At 41.7% G+C, this 20,557-nt stretch overlaps 1 protein-coding gene across 1 annotated transcript in view; it reads right to left on the bottom strand.

Annotated features, from left to right (window-relative positions):
• The window catches only part of LOC120585109 (3 beta-hydroxysteroid dehydrogenase/Delta 5-->4-isomerase-like), a 176,232-nt gene that overhangs the window by 154,878 nt on the left and 797 nt on the right, over positions 1–20,557 (bottom strand). Inside the window, exons 2-4 of the mRNA XM_039841333.1 lie at positions 18,848–18,948; positions 12,315–12,453; positions 3,799–3,860 (exon numbers count right to left, since the gene is read on the bottom strand). The gene's annotated coding sequence lies outside the window, so the exon portion shown is untranslated. The remainder of the gene's footprint in view (positions 1–3,798; positions 3,861–12,314; positions 12,454–18,847; positions 18,949–20,557) is intronic.

Here is a 20,557-nt window from a genome sequence, read left to right as displayed (position 1 = left end):
CTGTGCCTACAGGTGACAGAAAACCCAAACGCACACAAAGAAATTCCAAAGTGCTATTCCAAGGATATTGTGGTGACTTTACCATGTAATCAGGGACCCCATCTCCTCTCTATTGTACCATCCTCAGCATTTGTCTTCCAGCCTCAAGATTACCTCATGTTCTAAGGCGGCTGCTGTAACCCCTGCCATCACATACTTATTTCAGGCAGCAGCAAAGGCAAAAGGGAAGCATATCCCAGTTTTACCAGCTCCTGGAAGGAGCCTTCCCAGAAGTCTGCTGCTGTTGCATCAGCCAGAACTTAGTCTTGTGAACACACCTAGCTGCAAGAGAGGCTGGGAAAGATATCTTTTTAGCCTGCTTCTCTACCATCTCAAATAAAATTGTTTTTCTGTAACAAAAGAAGGAGAGGATGGATATTGGGTGGAAAGTTTTTCTGCAGTAGCTGAGTGGAAATGTGGCCCATGGCAGACTGCATAACGATGTATAGTTGACAGTGGAAAGATGATTTGGGTATATACCTCCTTTTGGTTGTACTTGAGGCTGTACAAAATTGCTGTCGAGATGGGGTGGGGGACAACACAAACAAGATACCTCCTAGAGACTCCATGAGAAGCACCAGAGAGTAAGAACACCTCATAAGTGGGCTGGGGTCCTGCTGTCCCACAGGTCAGTGACCTTTGTGCTGAACACATATACCTGTTCATGGTTACAAATGAACCATGAGGCCTGGGTGGGGGTTGGGGGGGTGGAGTATTTGAGTGACCTGAAATAATGGATACATTTAAAAATTATGTTTTGTAAAGCAAGACTCAGTTAAGACAACGCGGAGGATGCAGGCATTCCAGCTTCTTAAGGTGCGCACTGGTCGGTGTTCCCTTTGGTGGCTGGGAAGCTTGGTGATTTTTCAGAGCACGTTCTGTGGGACTCCCCAGGACTCTCCATGGAGTACCTGAGACCACAGGGAGGTCAGATGGGCCCAGCTCTGGTCCCCAAGTCCCGCTGCTTACACCATATTCATGTTTTCACATTCCATATAACTTTTCACTTGAAAAATTATTTCTGCTGCTCAAAAGATTAGAAATTACTGGCTTAGGTATTAAACTTATTAATGGTGATCATCTAATAAAAAAAAGTTGGTCTCATTATCTTAAACACAGACATACTGCAGAATATCTGAATAAAAGGACATGGCTATATCATACTGTCTCTTCTCAAACATCCCAGCCTATATCAACATGAACTGAGATATACAACACCAATAACCATGACTTAGGTACTAAAGAAGGTTCTAGACATCATCAACTGAAATGTTTAGGGGGTGACGAAAAAATTGAAGACAAACTTTGAAAATTCTCATATAACCATCTGGAAAGAGGAAATTGGTGACGGAGGCAACGGAGAGACGGGTGGAGTATGTGCTAAAAACCTGAATAAAGTTTTCCAAGTCATGGAGGATTCAGAAATGGTGAACCCCAGGATTTGGTGAAACTTTCTGAGTTTGAAAGAAGCAGATACACAACAAATAAGAGGAAGTCCTACCCCACGAAGTAGGGAGCGAACTTACAAAACCTAGTACCTCACGTGGGCGTACAGGAGGAAAACATAACTGGGTACAGAAGAGATTCAGACGCAGTGTGGACCGCATGAGTTCATCAGGTCTTGACTTCCGTGCATGGATCTAAGAGACCCGTAACAGGAAACTGGGATAAGCTAGAAATGTCTCGAAGCCCATCCTAACCTTTTTGGGTCAGTATTTTTCAGAGGAATCATTACTTTCCACACACAATCCCATAATTCTACTTTCAGACTCGGATACCGGTCAATCCATGGACCGCAGATTGACATGTATTCTTACGACATGTATTTATATAACAGCGACTGCTGGCATCTCCTCTGTAGCCAAGGTTTCCCAAAGCAGTGGGATATAAAGTCGATTTATAAGACACACACTGCTGTCACTGGCTGTGTGAGAACATGTGCGTGCTTTGCGTGCTTGGCTTTATGCTTTCTTTATCAAAACACAGATGATAACCAGGATAAGCAAGTACTTACGTCCCACCACGTTAAGAGTGCTTTTACTAATTGCTACAGGCACGCCATCACTCCTGATTAAAAGTAAAATGTCACACCAAAGGCTGGCGTTGTGCCACAAATTAAGATATTGTAGCTACGTACGGACACTTATAGCTCTTCATTAAAGCTACCTTTATTACTGAAATTCCTGAAGGAAAAAAAAAATCGACTTTGTTACTGTAAATCTAAGCCTCTATCTTCTAGCACTTCATTTGGTTCAGAAACAATGGGCTTTGGGGCACAGGAAGTGATTTAAAAATATAATCACTGCATGACAACAGAGCTGCCTGCAACTTGGAGCTCTGATTCACTGCACAACATCATCCGCAGGAGGGGATGTGATTCAATAAGAAGAAATGGTGGGCTGGGGTTCAGGCCGCTCTGGGGAGACACGAGTGAGCCCCGTGAGACAGTCCGCTCCACCACGAGAGGCCTGTGGCCCGTCACAGGGAAGGGGCTGCTGCCGAATTAAAGAGCGGCAAGTGACCTTCCAAGGTCATCTAGTCCATCCCCCTTAGGCAGAAACTCTTAGAATCCACAGTAATTCGATGATAAGGCAGCCTGAGGGAGCGCATTCCAGAATCACTCCAACGTTGACCTTGGCTGCCAGGAAATTCTTCTTGGGTTTAATCTAATTGCTCATGCTATAGCTAAAGTGCTTTTGTTTTTGTTTTCTGTTTTCTTCTCCTGAGAGACTAATAAACTGGTCAGGTAAGGTTAAGGAACCAAAAGAACACGACCTGCCCAGAGGTGGTGAATTCAAAACTAGGAAACTCGTTCTGGACCCATTCTTCTTCCCAGGCCTAACAAACAGCAGATGCTTTTCTTGGCAGGCAGAGGGCACTGGTGGGAGGCAGCTGGTCTACCTATCTATCTATGGATGGCTAAAATTCTTGAGGTTCGGGGTACAATGCACCAGGGGATGATTTGCTAGTGCCAACCAAAAGAAGAAAAGAAAAAGTAGGGGGAAAAGGAAAAAGAGCAGCAATTTAAAAATCTATAAAGATACTGAGCTCCGTGGGTTTGAGCCTAGTACTTGAGAGTGTGAGTGTGTATGTGTGTGTGTGTATGTGTGTGTGTTGGGGGGAGGGAGTGTCTCTTTCACCCAGGTAATGACTGTATGAGCCCCATAAGGAGATAGTTAAATCAAACACCGAGAAGACTGCTCTTAAGAGGGGGAAAATATGTCAATCACACTTTGCCTTTGACACAAGGAAATTCCTTGAAAGTGAGAATGGAGAGTGAAAGGGAGGGAGACTGTCTCCTGATGTGGGTGGCCAGGAAACCGGGGGGCCGGAAAAGCATGAGAGGGGAGAGGGAGAAAGAGACAGAGAGGGAAAAGAACACAAGATTGAATTCTAATCAAAATGCTATGAGGCGTTCACACCAGGCCTTGAGAGAATATTAACAAGGTTACCCGAGGGGGGGGCCTTTAGCCCCAGGAATTATTAGCGAATATGGAATTATATTTGCACAAACATTACCAGATGCAAGGAGCTAAATGTCCTGCAGATGTGGAAGGGGCCAGCGTGTGCTCCGAACGGGCGGCAGCTTTGTTAGTTTTACCCTACTCACAAGCTCCTGAGGGGTTACGCTCTGGAATGACCGCCGCGCCACCAGGACCGCTTCCCCACTGCTGCTTGCACCCCCCACCCCAAAGGAAGCATCTGCCCAGGACCAGGTGGAGTGGCCCTGAGGCGGGTTTGACCAATTTACCCACTCACCTCCACCACCTCCAGGTCTCACAATGCTTCACCAGCATCAAGGTGATCTCAGCGGGGGGTTTCTGAAAGATAAAATTGCTTGGAGTCAGGTAAATAAATCATAAATTTCAAATATAACCAGCTGATGCTGGAGGAAGGAGACGGCCAAGTACAAGAGGAACAAAGTTTCCTTCTGATATGCCACCATCAGATCCTCAAGACTCAAGTCCACGTAGATCCCCTACTGCTGAACGAGGCCTATCTCGTCTCTGCGGCTGGGCAAGTTGCTGCCTTTTGGGAATCTCTTGAATTTGGAACCCCAAGTCCCCACCGCCTTGCTCACTTCCAGTAAGCCTTGCCAGTATGGGGGACGGAACTGACAGGACAGGTAGAGGCAGCTGACCACCAAGCCAGGGCAGGAGCCTCTTCCGAGGCCCCAGCAGGGCTCTACCCCTGCCTGGGCATGGTTGTATGTCTTTGTAAAGCTCACAGAACTAAGGGATTTAACACCAACTAGTTTATACTGCCCTGACTTCCCCTCGGCCCCTTTTCCCTTTATGTGGGTTTGCTTTCGAGTTGAGTTGAAGACATATTTCACTTCAGTGGAGTGGGATGTGTTACGTGGTTCACGGCACTCCTGTGTGTAGTTGATGCCTAGCCACCCAGTTTCCGGAGTGGATTCTGGAAGTACCCCTCTACCATTGCCTGTTCACCCAGGGAGCTGGGGGGCCAAGGTGTGTCTGGGGCGTAAATGCATCTGATGATGTCCAGCCCCCAAATTAAGAAAATACTGGAAGAGAAATAAGAATTGAAATGTACAGAGTTGGAAGCTAGTGCATAGAAAGCTTATCTAAATCTTACAATTCTTTCATTAAACCCCAGAGAGACGTTTTTCCAAAATTAACAACTGTGAAATTTTGCATACGTTACAAGCAACAAGTTCTAGTGCTGAAAAAATTTTTCTTAAACTATCAATAATAAAAAACAAATTCTGACGAATCATACTAAAGGAAAGTTGAAATATGTTTCCATTCTCTCTACACAACCGAACCAGACAAAGCATGGAAAGATGACAAATTTTCTGTCATGTGAAGAGGCCATCAAAATATGAAGCATGTATGTATACGTACATACATATCACATAGAAGTATTTCAGGTAGTTAAATAGAAATAAATAAATTAACACTTCATGTTGTTTTCCTGGAATCTGTGATATACGTGGTGTTCGTCCATTTGTTAGTTATTTTTTGTGATTTGTTGTGATTTCTTCTTTCATCCAAATAACTACTACCTAATTTTATAAATATAACTGTGTGCTCTTTTTCTTAAAGAAGGCCTCCAATATTGTATAAGCTTCAGATCCAATATAACCCAAATTTGTCTCTGGTGCTGTGTAAGCAATTTTCACTTGCTTTTATTTCCCTTATCAATTAATAAGGAAGGCCTTGTTCATACCCTTTTAAAAAGGAAGAACTTTGGTTTAATTGCATTGCTTGTATATAAACCTGAATCAAGGTCTGTCTCAGGCCAAAGGCAGTAAATTGGTCCTGGCCCTAACTGTGTTTCCCACCCCCACCAGAGGGCATGCTGATTCCCGAAGAAATCTTCCCATGCTTTGTCTAGTTGGGTTTAATGGCTTCCACTGACACCCTTCCCCCTCCCTCCCTAACCCATCTGCCCCTTGAACTGGCTCATTGTTAAAAGATCTGAAAGATCTCACTGTCAGAAAACGTCTTCATTTCCTCTGCATAACTCTGAAATGTGCCCTGTGGACCCCTCGGTCAATTCCTTCTTCTTGTGATACTTGACAATTTTTTTTTTAATGGTGTTTACACTCCATAGAAACAGGAAAGAAGTTTCAAAGCATCTGGGCTGGAGGACATACCCTCTTTGAAATCTTTTTTTTTTTAATTGAAATTCGAAACACACCCTCTCCTGGAAGCCCACCTGATTAATTCCAGGCAGCAAAACCCCATGCCATCCTCCCAAAGTCTGCTCACAACTTGCTATTGGCTATTTGCCACCACACTGGACGTCTCTGCCTAGATGCTCTTCTTTATTAGAAAAGTCAAGATTAGCAAAGCCTAACAATCTTTACTACTTAAACTTAAATGCATATTTAGATTCCAAAATTTTTATGGGAACTCAGGAAGTGAAGTCTGTTTTTTCCTTCACTACACCTTAGTATCAGTCATGTTGCTTTCAAAATGAAAAATATGCAAGCTCGTTTTGTGTGAAAACAGAAAACCTCCCTTCCGAGGTGGAACAAGAGCCCACCAAGCTCCCGGCCTGGTTCTGCCAAATTCTAATGTATGGCTTTAGCTTGTTCAGCATGTGAGGGCGGCAAATGAAAATGTTTCAGTTTCTCTATTTGTAAAGTTAAGAATCGTGTTGTTTCTTTCCCAAAAGTCTTCACAAAAGTCTCATGGGGAAGAAGAGATAAATGATTAATAACTGAAAGCTCTTGGCCAAACAAAAAATGCTGTAATCTCTCGCTGCCACAGAAATGGGCACCCAGGACCAGATGCTAAACCCTGAGGTGGAAGGCAATTCTGATAAACTTTGGACCCTATGCATGAATCCAAGCGTCCTTTGCTCTGGAGAGGACAGTCTGGACTCACGTGCCTTGACTTCCGCCACTGACGCCTCTGTCCATGGCCCTTCCTGTCTTACACCCAGCCCCCAGTAAAGTGAAATCTGCCTTTCTGGTTGTAAAGAATCAACACGTGGGAAACTGTTAAATGCACCATTGTGAGGTCATCAGAGTTTAACCTCCCTTTTTTAGGGAACATGCTTGCTCGGCCCACACCACAGCGTTATTAAGAAAACTATTTGAGATCAAAACTCAGCGCTTCATCTAGTTTGGACATTTCCTCTGAGGAGCACTTGGATAGCTCTGGAAAGAGTCTGCAAACGAAAACCATTTTCTGTCGCGACTGAAAAGAACAGGCGTGTGCTTGACGAGTATACACATCTCTCTCGGTAGAACCTGTTAAGGTTATTTTCAAAGGACACCAGGGATTCGGGCATGTTCTTAGATTACTGTGCTTGTCAAACATAACCTATTCCTGGTCTTCAGGAATAACATGGCCATGTGAAATCACCCCGGACTCGAATCCGATCCAAAAATAAATTCAGAAAACTCTGGATGCATGCTTATTCAACCAACTCTGCCTGTACTGGACTGTCTCATCCTAAAACGACTTTCCTTTTACTCCCTTCTTTAAGAGAATGAGAGAAAATAAGACAGCTCCTGTTAGAGAAGAACCACTAGGCTTCATCATGTTTTATGAGACAGAGAATGAAACAATACGAGGAACTTGGGCTTTGGAATGAGACAGGCCTAGGTCTGGAGTCTTAACAGTGTCGGTGACTGGTCATGGGGTCTTGAGACAGTTGTTTAACTTACCTAAGTCCATTTCCTTATCCATAAAGAGGGGCTAAATATAGATAGGTAGATAGATAGATAGATAGATAGATATAGATATAGATATAGATATCTCATAGTGAAGGCTGAATTAGATATTGTATAAAGTGTGTGAGAGAGTGCCCAACTTACAATAGATAATCAGTACAGAATAGCTAGTAATAATCACAAGAATAAAAATAAAAATATATTCCTGAATTGTCAACAAATCTATCACAGCAAATTAACAAAATTTTTGAGGATCTATGTGCGGGGAAGTATGGGAAGGGAAACTACAATGACATACAACAGAAAAACTACCTTCAATAATCAGACCATTTAGTGTCATTTTTGAAAATGTTAGTCAAAATATCTCTTTATGTATTCTTTGCTTCTGCCTAAAATATATGCCAACCATAGCATAAGTTCTTAAATCGGACAGGTTTTAAGTGCTTTACCATAATATACTCATTCCGCAGAAACATCGCATACCATAAAATTGCATGTTAAAATAAAAGGGAAATGGAGAAAAACATATTCAACTTTGTAACCAGAGCACTAACAAAAACAGTAATTATCGTGTGGAACATAAGCTGACCAGCCCGGAAAGCAGATCGGCTAGAGGCAGCCTCAGGGGTAATTTCAGAATGCATAGAAACGATAGTGCAGGACTTCTGCTTCTGGCCAAGATGGAGTATCAAGGACTAGATTTACCCCGTTGTGTAAAACAACCACTGAAAGGAAGAAAGGGAAGGAAGAAAGGAGGGATGGAGGAAAGAAGAGAGGGAAGGAGAGAGAAGAGAGAGAGAGAAGGAAGGAGAAAAGAAGGGAGGAAGGGAGGAAGGAAGCCTGGACAAATACATCAAACAACAGCTCTCAAGACACTGGAAACAAGCAGTGAAGGCCACTGATCTCTGGGTGATGGAGAACAAATGAGGTGAGCTCCAGGATTGCCTAGCTTACTGAAGAGAGTTTCCAGGCCCTTACACAGAGAGAAGACCTTGGGTGGAGCCCAGTGGTCAACCCTGAGTAGAGGAGAAGCACAAGTAAGCCAACGTGGCTAGAGTTCTCAGAGCAGAGAACCGGAGAGGAGAGAAGTGCACAGAGAGAGAACTGAGATGGACAGAGTCTCCTTCAAGGCTCCAGTCAGGAACTGATCAAGCACGTGAGTGAGGGAACTGCCTGAGATTAGGGAATGAACTGCCTAGTAGGACAGGAGCACACTATCCCGGGTTTCATATAGGGCCAGGCTAGCAGCCAGTCCAATCATCCAGAGTGGAAAAATCACAATTTTATGGGGCTGAGGTTAGTAATAAGAAGGTTCTTGCCTTGGTAGTGGGGAAAAATTAACCCTAGGCTAAATATTGTTCTAGTACCATGAAACATAGCTTAGAAGCAAGACCCATAAGTATCGAACTGTTTCCAAATAGCCACATTCCAGAACAAAGTGAAACAATATTTTTAAGCATACGAAAATATGCAACATCCCACAAGATAAAACTCATAATGTTAGGCATCAAATCGAAAATGACCAGGCACACAAAGATTCAGAAAAATAAAACCCACCATGAGGAGAAAGAAAGATCAATCAAAAAAATGTTAAAAAAACGACATAGGTAACGAGGACAGTTAGGATAACTGTGCCGTATTCCATGTGTGCAAAAGACTAGAAGAAATATTAAACGTATTAAATAAAGTCATGGAAGAAATGTTTTAACTGGTCTTCTACAGATAAAAACTAAAATGTCTGAAATAAAAAAATACACTGGATGGGATTAATAGCAGATTAGACATCGTGGAAGGAAAGAGAAGTAAATTTAGCAATCGAAACTATCCAAAATGAAGGTAAGAGGCACAGCAATAGAAACTACCCAAAATGAAGCACAGAGGTTGAAAAAAGAAGAGCAAGAAAAAAATAAACAAAGCATCAAGAACCATGGGACAACTTCAAGCAGACAAATATGTGTAAAATTGGAGTTGCTAAGGAAAGAAGGCATGGGAGGAGATACAACATATTTGAAAACGAATGCCTGAAATATTTTCAAATGTGATGAAAAATATAAACCCACAGAGCCAAAAAAACTCAATGAACTTCAAGCACAAGAAACATGAAGAAAAATTACACCAAGGCACATCATAATCAAATAGCTTAAAACTAATGAAAAAGAAAAAAATCTTAAAAGCCGGAGGGAATGACACTTTACATACAGAAAAACAGCAATAAAGATAACGTGGGTTTCTTTCTTGTCAGATATTATGCAAGTGAGAAGATAGTACAGAACATCTTTAAAGCCTTCAAAGAAAAAACTGGTAAACTAGAATTCTGTAATCTACAAAAATATCTTTCAAAATGAAAGTAAAATACTTTTTCAGACATATTAAGAAACAACAAAAAAAGAAAAACTAAGATGATCTATCTCAATGGACCAAGGAAAAAGCATTTGACAAAATTGAATATACATTCCTAATTTTTTTAAAAAAAGTTTCTGCAAACTAAGAATAGAAGAAAACTTTTCAACTTGATAAAGAGCATCAACAAAAAACCTACAGCTAATATAATCCTTAATGGTGAAAGACTCTATTTGCTTTTCTTCTAAAATCCAGAATAAGCCCAGGAGGTCTGCTTCATCTCTTCTGCTCAACATTAAAGTGGAGGTTCTAGACAATACAAGGGAAAAAAAATAATAAATGGCATCTAATTGGAAAGAAAGAAGTGAAACTGTCTTTATTCACAGATGGCATGATCACCTACTCAGAAAATGCTAAGGAAGCAACAAAAAAGCTACTGGAACCAATAGTGAGTTCAGCAAAGTTGCAGGATACAAGATCACTATACGAAAACCAACTGTATTTCTATATACTAGCAACAATTAGAAACCTAGAAATACCATTTACAAAAGCATTAAAAAAATATGAAAAGGTGAAGGATAATCCTGACAAACTACAAACTACTGCTAAGAGAAATTTTAAAAGACCTAAAATATGGAGTGATACACTGCATTCACGGATCGTAAGATTCAATACTGTCAATATGTCAATTATTTCCAAGTTGACCTATAAATTTAATGCTTTCCCAATCAAAATACCCACAGGCTTTTTTGTAGAAATTGACAAGCTGAAATTTTCACATAATTTGACAAATTTGAAAATTTATGTTAAAATGACAAGGCTCTAGAATACTTAAAACACTTTGAAAAGGCAGAACAAAGTCAGAGAACTTACAGTATCTGACTTCAAGACATATTATAAAGCTTTAGTAATCAAGACAGTATGTATTGGTGTAAAGGAAGATAAACAGATCTATGGAACAGAATAGAGAGGCCAGAAATAGACTTGCTCACAAATGGTCTGCTGATTTTTGACAAACGCACAAAGGTAATGAAATTGAGAAAGGACAGTGTTTCGATAAATAGTACCGGCACAATTTTATCTTCATACTCAAAAAAGTGAATGTCAATCTATAACTCACACTATATACCAAAAATTAACTCAATATGGACTATACATCTAAATGTAAAACCTGATATTACAAAACTTCAAGCAGTTTATCTGCTGAACCATGTGATGTAAGTCACAACCTAAGCACTTCAGCATGTACCTGAAAAAATTATGTGATTGTTCTATGTTTCCAGGTTACTGTTATCACACCAACAAAGTTAATGCTGACACAAGATTACTTGATTATAGTCTATATTCGAATCTCCTTAATTGACTCAATATTGTCTTATTCTTGCTATTTTTCAATCCAGGAAAAAATCAAAGGTTATGCATGGCATTTAGTTTTCAAGTCTCTTTATCGCCCATAATCTAAAATAGTCCTCCTGCCCCCAGTCTTTAAACATTGTTATGACACTGCCATTTTTCAAAAGCCCATGCCAGTCGTCTTGAAAGATGTCCACTTCATGGGGTTTATATGATTTTACACTACCGTCGTCAACCAAGCACTTGTTTTTAAATTTCTTAAAATGTAGCTGAGAGAACCATTGCTTAGCAGCAGCCACACTAAAAGAATTTCTTACTGAAGGTTATAATCTAATTCCCGATATTCCAGTTCCCTTTGTCTAGGAAAATCATGCTTGAGTTCTGCAAATTCCACTGCAGGCCTTTTCCTGTTTACCAGTTTGTTACAGAAACATTCTTTGTAGCCAACCAAACTAGACTTGAAATGGTTGTGACTCAGTTAGTTTCCCCTTAAATCTGGACGTTGTTTTACAAAGAATTCTTCCCCGAAAAACTCTTCTACTAGAGATGATTGTGAGAATGGGACACACGGGTTTCCTAAACCAAAGAAAACGATAAACCTGCGGACAGATCCAAGTTTTCTAGTCTATGTGAGGAAGAGAGGAACAGAGCATCCTCTATCCTAGAGAAATTAAATACGACAAACACGGATTGTATTGTCCTTAAGATGCAAGAAAGAATAGCCCTTGCCTGAACCCCAGGGTTAACTGATGATAGTATTTATATGTTGTTATTTATAAAGACAAACTCCCAGTGATAGGAGCAAACGGGAAACACATGCACTATTGTTAGGTGTATACACTGGTTAACATTTCTGGAGATAAGTTAGGAGATCATTATCAAGATGTAAATACATATAATCTCAGAATTGAGTCATTTGACTTTTAGAAATTTACCCTGAAGACATTAGCTTTACTTTCTCACATGTACAAATACATATTTACGAAGGTGTTCACTGAAGCATTGTTTGTAATAGTAATGATCTAAAAACAATCCATATGTTGCCCAAAAAGAGACTGCACAAATAATGATACTCTTTTAAACCGAGATATAGATGTTCACTGATATGTAAAGATGATTAAGACACAATAACAAAAAAAAATGAAGTTGTAGAGCTTGTGGGGAAAGGCAGCGTACGGGTGTTTGTGATGTCTTGGTAATGTGCACAGAATACTTCCAGAAAGACACGAAACAAACAGCTAATAGTGCCTCTCGTGGTAGTGGGATTCCTGAGTTGGGCTAGGATACCGAAGAAGAGAACTTCTACTTCTTGTTTTGTATTTTAAGAGTTTTTTGTTTTTGTTTTTTACCAAGTACATACATTCTTTTTAAAACTGGGGGAAATAAAGTAAAGAAGCAATTTCCACGTTTTTGGAAACCGACTACTTACAGTTTCTTGTAAAGTAGCTCACGATGCCTTCATTTCTCGTTGTCCCCTGAAACTTTTCTGTTTCCTACATCCTTCCTTTTCAGTAGCCATTCCACGTAATGCAAGAAAATGGCCGCGTTTTGTCTAAGTTACAGGAGGTCTGGAAGAGAAAAGATAGGCAAGTTGGGCTTTGTCTTATGTAATTAATTGTTGTGTTACAGTAATACACTGAAACTCCCAGGCAAAAACACCAAGATAGGCTTATGCAAAAAGAAAATGAGCAAGAAATTTGAAGTGAAGAGCCTGGGACGGAGATGTGTAGAACATCTGCCTCCCGACCAGGATCCTAGCATTCCTAATTGTTTGTTATATGTTTACTTTCTCAATCCTGGAGACCTGAAAATAGTTTTCTCACACCAAAATTACATTACAATTGTGAGATATGGATGCTCTGTTACTTTGTTATCGGGGAAGATTTGACCAGTATCTGTTTGAGAAAGATTAAGAATTACTAAAACTTACCAGACTAAGGCTTTATGAAATAATATCTGACCATCTTGGACCTACAAAACTTTTTCACAGCCACACAGAGAGATAAGTATTGGCTAACTCGCAGCTGGCTAAAGCGAAAACCAGATAGCGTTGGACTGCAGGACCATCACCGTCTCGTTCTGAGAATTCACGGCTGCATCTCACAGTTGCAGCATACGATGGCTGGCCATGTCATTCCACAGCACTAACATCTTCTAAAAGTACTGGATGGCATATGTAAATTACAATAAAAATGAATATTTAACTTCATTTTTAGAATATTTAGAAGTATTTTGCAATCCTCCTGGAGAATCACAGACTCCTTGGACCGTAACAGAGCCAGGGCTAATTATCCCTGCCAGAGAAGAAGCTGGTGCCAACTGCTTCTGAGAAATCGGGAATGGTATGAAATGGCCCCGGGATGTGTCACTCTCACTTGCGTGATTTGAATTTCAAAAATTAATCAAGAGTTGACCTCCCTAAGAAGGTAGCTGAACAGTATTACTGTTCAAGGATTTCTTGAAATCCTGCTTTGCCGATTATGTGAAAGCAAAGTCTAAGTACTTTCCCCACCATCCCTGGCCAATTTCAGCGATGGAAAACCATCTGCACCCTGGCCAAGCCTGGAACAACTGAATGCTCTGTGCGACGGGTAACCACTCCTCCCACCAGTCCTGTGTCCCATCCAAACACTGACTTCTGCTTTGGTCTGCAAGCGACTGAGTGCCCAGGCAGTTTTCTGTTGCAGTCATGTGAAAACCTAAACTGATGTCTGCAGCGCACTTTACAGTTTTCAAAGCATCTTTCTCTCATAAACCTGTGCTCCTTCCCATACATAACAAGTTAGAGGGCAATTAAAATAGTTATTATGTACTCAATCTGTACCCCATCCTCAGCCTGTCAAACCAGGCAAAAATGTCATTCACTTGGTGAATATTTATTTAAGAATTGTTGAAACGTTTTTATGTTTTGAAACAAATGATCGATTAATGTTGAAACTATTTTCCAGCCTTCCAAAATGAGTTTGATTTCAGATGTTTCAAAATTTGTCCAAACTAGCATCAACACTGTTTTGTGTTACTCAGTTCAATGAAGCAATTATTCACTGAGTACTCCTTGTGCGCAGGGTCTGTCACTACAAACTCAAGCAAGACTGGTCACTGCTCTGGAAAGATCTTAGGGGTCTGTGGAGAACAAAGTCAAGAGATGGGATGGGGGTGAAATGCCCTGTGAAAGACGGGAGCATAGGGTGCCAGTGGAGCACCAGGAGGGGTGCTCACCCCATCTGGGGAGAACACGTCTCTTGTGGCTTTACAATCGAGAGCCACCACATTTTCACAGTATGTTACAGAGAAACATGCCATTTGGATTACAGAAAGTGGCGTGAAAGCATCCTGTTTGGGAAAAGCCAATGTAAACATGCATATTCCCTGTGGCTTTGTTCTTGTTCACTGCGTTTTCTCCCATGCCCTGCCCTTAGCCCATTTCGGCTGTAACTCCTTATGAGCGGCATCGGGTGCTGCTCTAAACAGGTGCCTGGGAAAGGGCCTGCCATGCCTGTGTCAAGCCAGGGCACTGGAGGCAGGGGGTGAGGGGGCCAGATGGGGAAAAGGCACCCACAAGACGGCTGGCTCTGGCTAGCAAAACACCCAGGCCAGGGACTGGCAAGCCCAAAGGGCCCAAACCTGGGTAGCCATCAGACCACTCAACTGAGCTGTTATCTTTGGGATTCTCTGCTTACCAACCCCTCCACCCCAATGCCGTCCTCTGGGTCTCTGCTGAAACCCCGCTTCCCTCCCTGGTGACACTTGCATTCAGTGGGGGCAATTTCTGTTCACTTGTGGCCCCTATTAAGCTGTAAGTGTGTGTAATTCAAGAATTTTCTTTAATCTCCAGTGTCGACCACAGTGCTTGGCTGAGAATATCTCTCAGAAAATATTTGTTCCTATTTTTTAAATTAAAAATACTTGGAAATCCTCAAAGTAAAAAACACACATACACACAGTTGATACCACTGCTTTTTAAAAGATTTACATAAACATGTAAAAGTTCGCCTTTCATATCCTTTCTTTTCCTTTTGCTGAAACGGATATATCAATATATACAGTAAATGTTGGGTGAATGAATTAATAAATGAATGAGTGAATCCACAGAGCCGAAGAGATCAAGGGAATGACGTCAGAAGCCAACAATCAAAAGGATCATCTCTCCATCCCCTGAGCCTTAACTTCGTTACACCTGCAAAGCCTCTTCTGCCACGTTTCAGGGCATTAGGATGTAGACGTCTCTGAGGCCCGTGGGGCAGAGACAGAAGACCTAAGTGCTTAATGGTTCAGACTCTTCTTCTATAGAGCACCCTGACCTCATCCACTTTCTCTCTTTGGACCTTAGCTCCCTTATCTATCTGTAAGCTGGGGAAACTCATTCGACAAGCATGTTATTAGCTGTGCACGTGCTAAACTTAAGGGATACAGAATAAAACAGACAGAAGTCATTGCTCTTATGATGCTCACACTTGAGAGGAGAAAAAAATTAATTAGGCGAAACATGTTAGATGGTGATAGAGGTTACGGATCAGTGAGGAGGCCAAGGTATCCAGCACGGAGCACGGGACGGGGACGGCAGTGGGGAGAGAGGCCAGAGAGGGAGGCTGGAGAGAGGACATACATCATTTGGGTCTTCCAGGCCTGGGCGAGGACTTGGGGTTTTTCCCAGTGACATGAAAAGCCACTGGGTTCTGAGCAGAGGCTGCCCATGATCCGATATGCATTTGAATGGGTTGCTCTGGCTACCGATTGAGAGAAGAGACTGAAGGAGACAGGGGAAGCAGGGAGAGGTGTTAGCACCTTATTCTCTTTACCTTCACCTTCACCTACTGGCACCTGATTCGGTTGCAGATCCATGCTTCCTTCATGCAGTTATCGCTCCTAAGGGCACCCTGCTCCTCTTCCCAACTCAAAATCCCATTCAGCACCTGCTTCGAGAGCCAGCTCAGCCCTCACCTCAGAGCAGCCAGGGCACTGGGGGGATGTGGCACCCTTTGCCACCATCTCTGGATGAGGAGACTGAGGCCCGGCCCCTTAGGAAGCCTGTCCGAGGTCATACAAATCCTAAGCAGTAGACCCAAGACAGCCTCTAAAGTGTAATTTGAAGGAAATTAAAAGATCTTGATACAAAGACATTTTCCCTGAAATTTGTTATTTGCAGAGCACCAGGAGATCCTCAGGTTAAAAACGTGACACCTGTATGAGCATAAACTTAATAGTTAAGGACTGAAAGGATCCTTGGGCATAAGCTGGTTCAACCACTGCCATTTTTTTTAGATAAAAAAACAGGCTGAGAGGTTCAGGACTTCTGAATGTCACTTTGCTAGTTACAGCAGAGTCAGGACTGGGAATAAAGTCCAGTGGTCTTCTCAGTACCCCCACTGCCTCCTAGAACACGGCCTCTTCCCTCTTGCCTCCCACTGCCTCAGCCCTCCGAATGGAAGTTGATCCTCTTAGATGCAAAACTGATATGGACAGATGCTTAAAAAGAGATGCTGGCAGATGGAAAACTTGATGATAAATAGGGAAATGATGCAAGCACAAGGCCTAAATCCAGAAATAAATCATATCTTCACATAGTGTTTACAGAAATTGTGTTTTGAATAATTTCCATAGAAATTATTTTACCCACCACAGGAATGCTGCTCCCTCCCACAGGGATTTGACCAAACAAAAAGAGAAGCAGAATGGAGGAAAGGCAGTAATTTAGATTTATATAGAAAACATTAGTTGGAACCTAAGTAATAACCCTCAACTCATCAGAATATTTTACGCGTTCTGCTTCTTAGTGGAAAGAGCAGAACCACAGGAAAGCAAGCATGTATCAGAGACTTTAAAAAGGTTTCTAGGGCTTACTTTGGGCTTTAAAAAATGTTCCCCAATTCCCCGCACGGTCTATCTTTAAAATACGTCACCATACTTGTCCCTCCTTCCCTCACATGTGTTCATCTGTCCCTCTAATCAACCCGCCAATATTTGTTGAGCCTTCCTCTGGTGTTCCAATACTCTGCTATGTCGAAGATGAAAACACGGCCTTGCCTTCAAGTTTAAGTCTGGTTAGAAAATTTTCCTAAGAAGATGTAGATTTTTATCATTTTTTTTCCCAGTTACATTTCTGGTTCTGTAGATGGACAGTAGTTCTGTACTAGATATTTCCATCTGGCCTTCCAGATCCACTGTCTACTATATAGCATCCTACGTTGGCCTCCTGGGGGACGGAGAAAGAACTGACCTCTATAGATGAGATAAATCATGTTCCTTTATCCTAAGGCTCAGCAAATGGGAGGAAACGGAAAGATCAGAAGATCAGAGAAGAGGAGAAGAGAGAGAGGCAGGGTACTGCCCCCCACCAGCACCCCAGCACATACCCCGGTCCCCATGGGTGGACAGTGGGTACCTTCCTTCCCTAAAGACCACAGCGCCTGTTGGATAATCCTCTCCTAGAACCCACTTTTGGATTAGCAGCTGTCATACAAATCATTGCGACTGCCCATTAGAAAATAATGAGTATATTTCTGAGAAACAACAAAAAGCAATCCAGTTGGGAACTCAGTGAACTGCTACCTAAAGTAGATAGGTAGATAGAACGAAAATAGGTCAAGAGACTCCTCCTACTTCCCCTTTGAAAAGAGATCTGTGGAAAGCCACTCCATGTTCAGTTAGATGAGAAAAGATTCACGTTCTTTGTCTATCACAAACCTAACCTTGCCATGACAAGATGACAAGCAGGGCCGATCTTACTTGGTTGACAGTAGGTGCCTGGAGCACAGTCTTGAGGGCTATTTTAGGCCCATTCTCTGTATCTGTATCTCAGTACCTGCCATGGCAGAGCCGAGGCTGTCCTACTTCCGGCACACCATGAGAAGGCAGCGTTCTTTGGAAAAGACAGTCAAACTGGAGAAAACAGAAGGTGGCCGGAAAAGAGGAAGATGAAATATGAGATGGACTGGCTCTATAAAAGAAGACACAGGCATGGTTCTACAGGAGCTGAGCAGGGCTGTTGAGGACGGGACACTGGACACCACTCATTCATAAGGTCACTGGGAGTTGGAGCTAACTCGATGGCACATAACACACACATCTGCCATGGACACGGGGTCAGGGGATATGCTCTGAAATGTGGATCCTGACTGCAATATCTAGCTCTGTATCTCTAAATGAATCTAATTTTGGATCAAACAGAAACTAGTTCCTAGAACCATAAGAGTTACAATGTATATCATCTAATCCTCCTATTTTTTACTTATTTTACAAATAAGGAAAATAAAGGCACATAAAGGTTAAGTGGTTCACTGAGATCAGTAATGGTCTAGCATGCAAATTTTCTCTGAGTTCATGCTCAGTTCTACTTATTATGGAAAACACAATAAGTGAAGGAAAACGTAGCTGACTGCAATTGTCAGTAGCTTTTGGAAAGTCCGAGGGACTCTAACTGGTGGAGATGGGTTATGACTGAGACAGCGGGGTTAACACCATCCCTGTTTTCAGAGACATCCAGATAATTTTTGACTTTGTTTTTAAAAAGATCAAGATCTAAGCAGCAGCCACCACTAGGATCCTCGCATTACCCAAGATAGACAGGCTGCGGGACGGGAAGGGGTCTAGCGTAGCTTGATCACACAGACAAAACAGAACAAGGCCTGTCTCTGGGACACCCCAGTCAGCTTTTTGGAGACCTTGCTACAGTTCTTTTCGTAAAATACAAACTCAAAAGTGGGAAGACTGTTCACTGTCATGAAGTAGCTGGAAACAAAGGGTGGTGATTTAAGGACAGAATGAGTGCGCAGATAACAGAGGTCTTCTCCTTAGGGCCATGCCATCTGGAAAAGGTACAGCATGCAAACAGAGACAACCAAGCAAAAGGCTCTTTCTAAACTTGAATTTGCTAATTTCTAAGCTCCGTTTCCTCCATGGAGCGTATGTCCTAAGACTGAGGGTGAACAGTGGGGACGGGGAATATCGAAAATAGTCTCTTACGTTTCTCCAGAATTATTTTCTCCATTCTAGATCCATATTTCATGAAAGGAGCAATTCTCCGTCTTCTTTGCAGACTTGTATTCTAATGTTGAAACAGCAGGCTGAAAAATTATCAAGAGAAAACATTAACTATGAACAGGAATTCCAGGGTCTGCAACATGCCATGTAATCCACCCTCCTCCTGGTTCTGCACACTAATGACTCTTCAAGGAATGGAGTCAGTTCTGTGACAATCGACGGACACAAATTACTCACTTAGGTCTGCACTGACTCTCCTCGCCCTCCCCACCTGCTCCCAACCCCAATCAAAACGTCTTCACTGTAGAGTGGGAAAGAGTCCTTAAGAAGTTAAATCTGGAAAAAAAAAAAACAAACTATGGCCTAGGCCCTTAATTATAAAGAAAAGCCATTCTGAGAAAACTTCTATTTTGCTATCCACATTGGCCGGTCTCTCCCTTACTTTTGCTAGATGGCATCTTCCAGGAAAAAAGGTGATTGTAATTTCTTCCTTAACACCCCTGAGTAGCTTTCCCAAAAACCAGATAAGCCTCCCACACAAAGAAGATGCTATGACTTGCACTTCCTCAAAAACTACAGCATCTTTTAATGTCAGGGGTGGAGAGATTAGAGAATCAACTCTTTAAAAATCAGCCACTTAGTTGTTCCATGAAGCATGGCACAAGGATGAGCCTTACCCTTGGACCAGCCCTAGCCATGGCTACTTCGGCTTTACAGCGCTGTCACTTAAAGTAGGGCACTCATCTGGAAAAAGTTCTTCCTATCTCTGCTCTTATTTGTTAATGTGATTTTTGTCAAGATGCTCAATATCGTTGGACCAGTTTCATCAGCTATAAAATGAGGGGTAGAACTAGAATTAAGCCTAAGGTGAAAAACAACAATCTCCAAATCACTATTATGGTTTCCCACATATTTCAATGACTCTTGGTAGTTATCTCACTGGAGGGTAGACTCTGCCTCACTTTAAGTCCTTATAACAAGTCCAGTGTAAGAGGTATGGTCAGAGAACTGTAGCTGTACTCAATACTAAGAAGAGAAAGTTTGCTTTCATTGTAGAATCTCTTCCTTTATATTTAAAAAACACATTTGATATAAATACAAGGTCAGAGGTGAATGGACTGTGCTTTAAGTAAGTTTTGAACACAGATGCCATCTAGTCTTTGCATTCTGCAAAATTCTTCTCTAAGTGAATAAATGTGTAGGCTAACTCTCCATTACCTTCATCAGCATCTAATTCCAACCTGACACTTAGAATTAAATTAGAGAAACAAAATTGATACTTTGAGACTTGAGGGCTGATTATACTACAAGAGCTAAAGGTGGATTTAAACTCCTTATCCCACTTAAATCTAACTAGATATAAACTCTCCATTACTGGAGAATAGAGGTGTGTCTGCAGAGGTGGGGGTTCCCCTTGATGTCTTGGACAAGGAAACCTAACCCTTTCTTCTGACACACATGGTTGCAATAGAAAGCGTTCCCCAACTGCCAGTCTGGTTTTAATCTATTGTTTCAAGCAGGACAGGATTTGCAGGGAGTGTTAAGAAAAGAGCAAAATCACCAGAACTTACTATAAAAGTGTTGATGAGAAATCAAATTTTAAACAAGTATTCAAAATGGCAGGCATGAACATATATAGCCATACTGTACATGCTGTGACTATAAAAGTTTTTAAGTTTATCTAAAGTCCGT

The sequence above is a fragment of the Pteropus medius genome, unplaced genomic scaffold, assembly GCF_902729225.1.
Source record: "Pteropus medius unplaced genomic scaffold, Ma_sr-lr_union100, whole genome shotgun sequence".
Classification (NCBI taxonomy): Eukaryota; Metazoa; Chordata; class Mammalia; order Chiroptera; family Pteropodidae; genus Pteropus; species Pteropus medius.
Note: the sequence above shows the minus strand (reverse complement) of the source record. Positions and strands in the feature narration are given on the sequence as shown.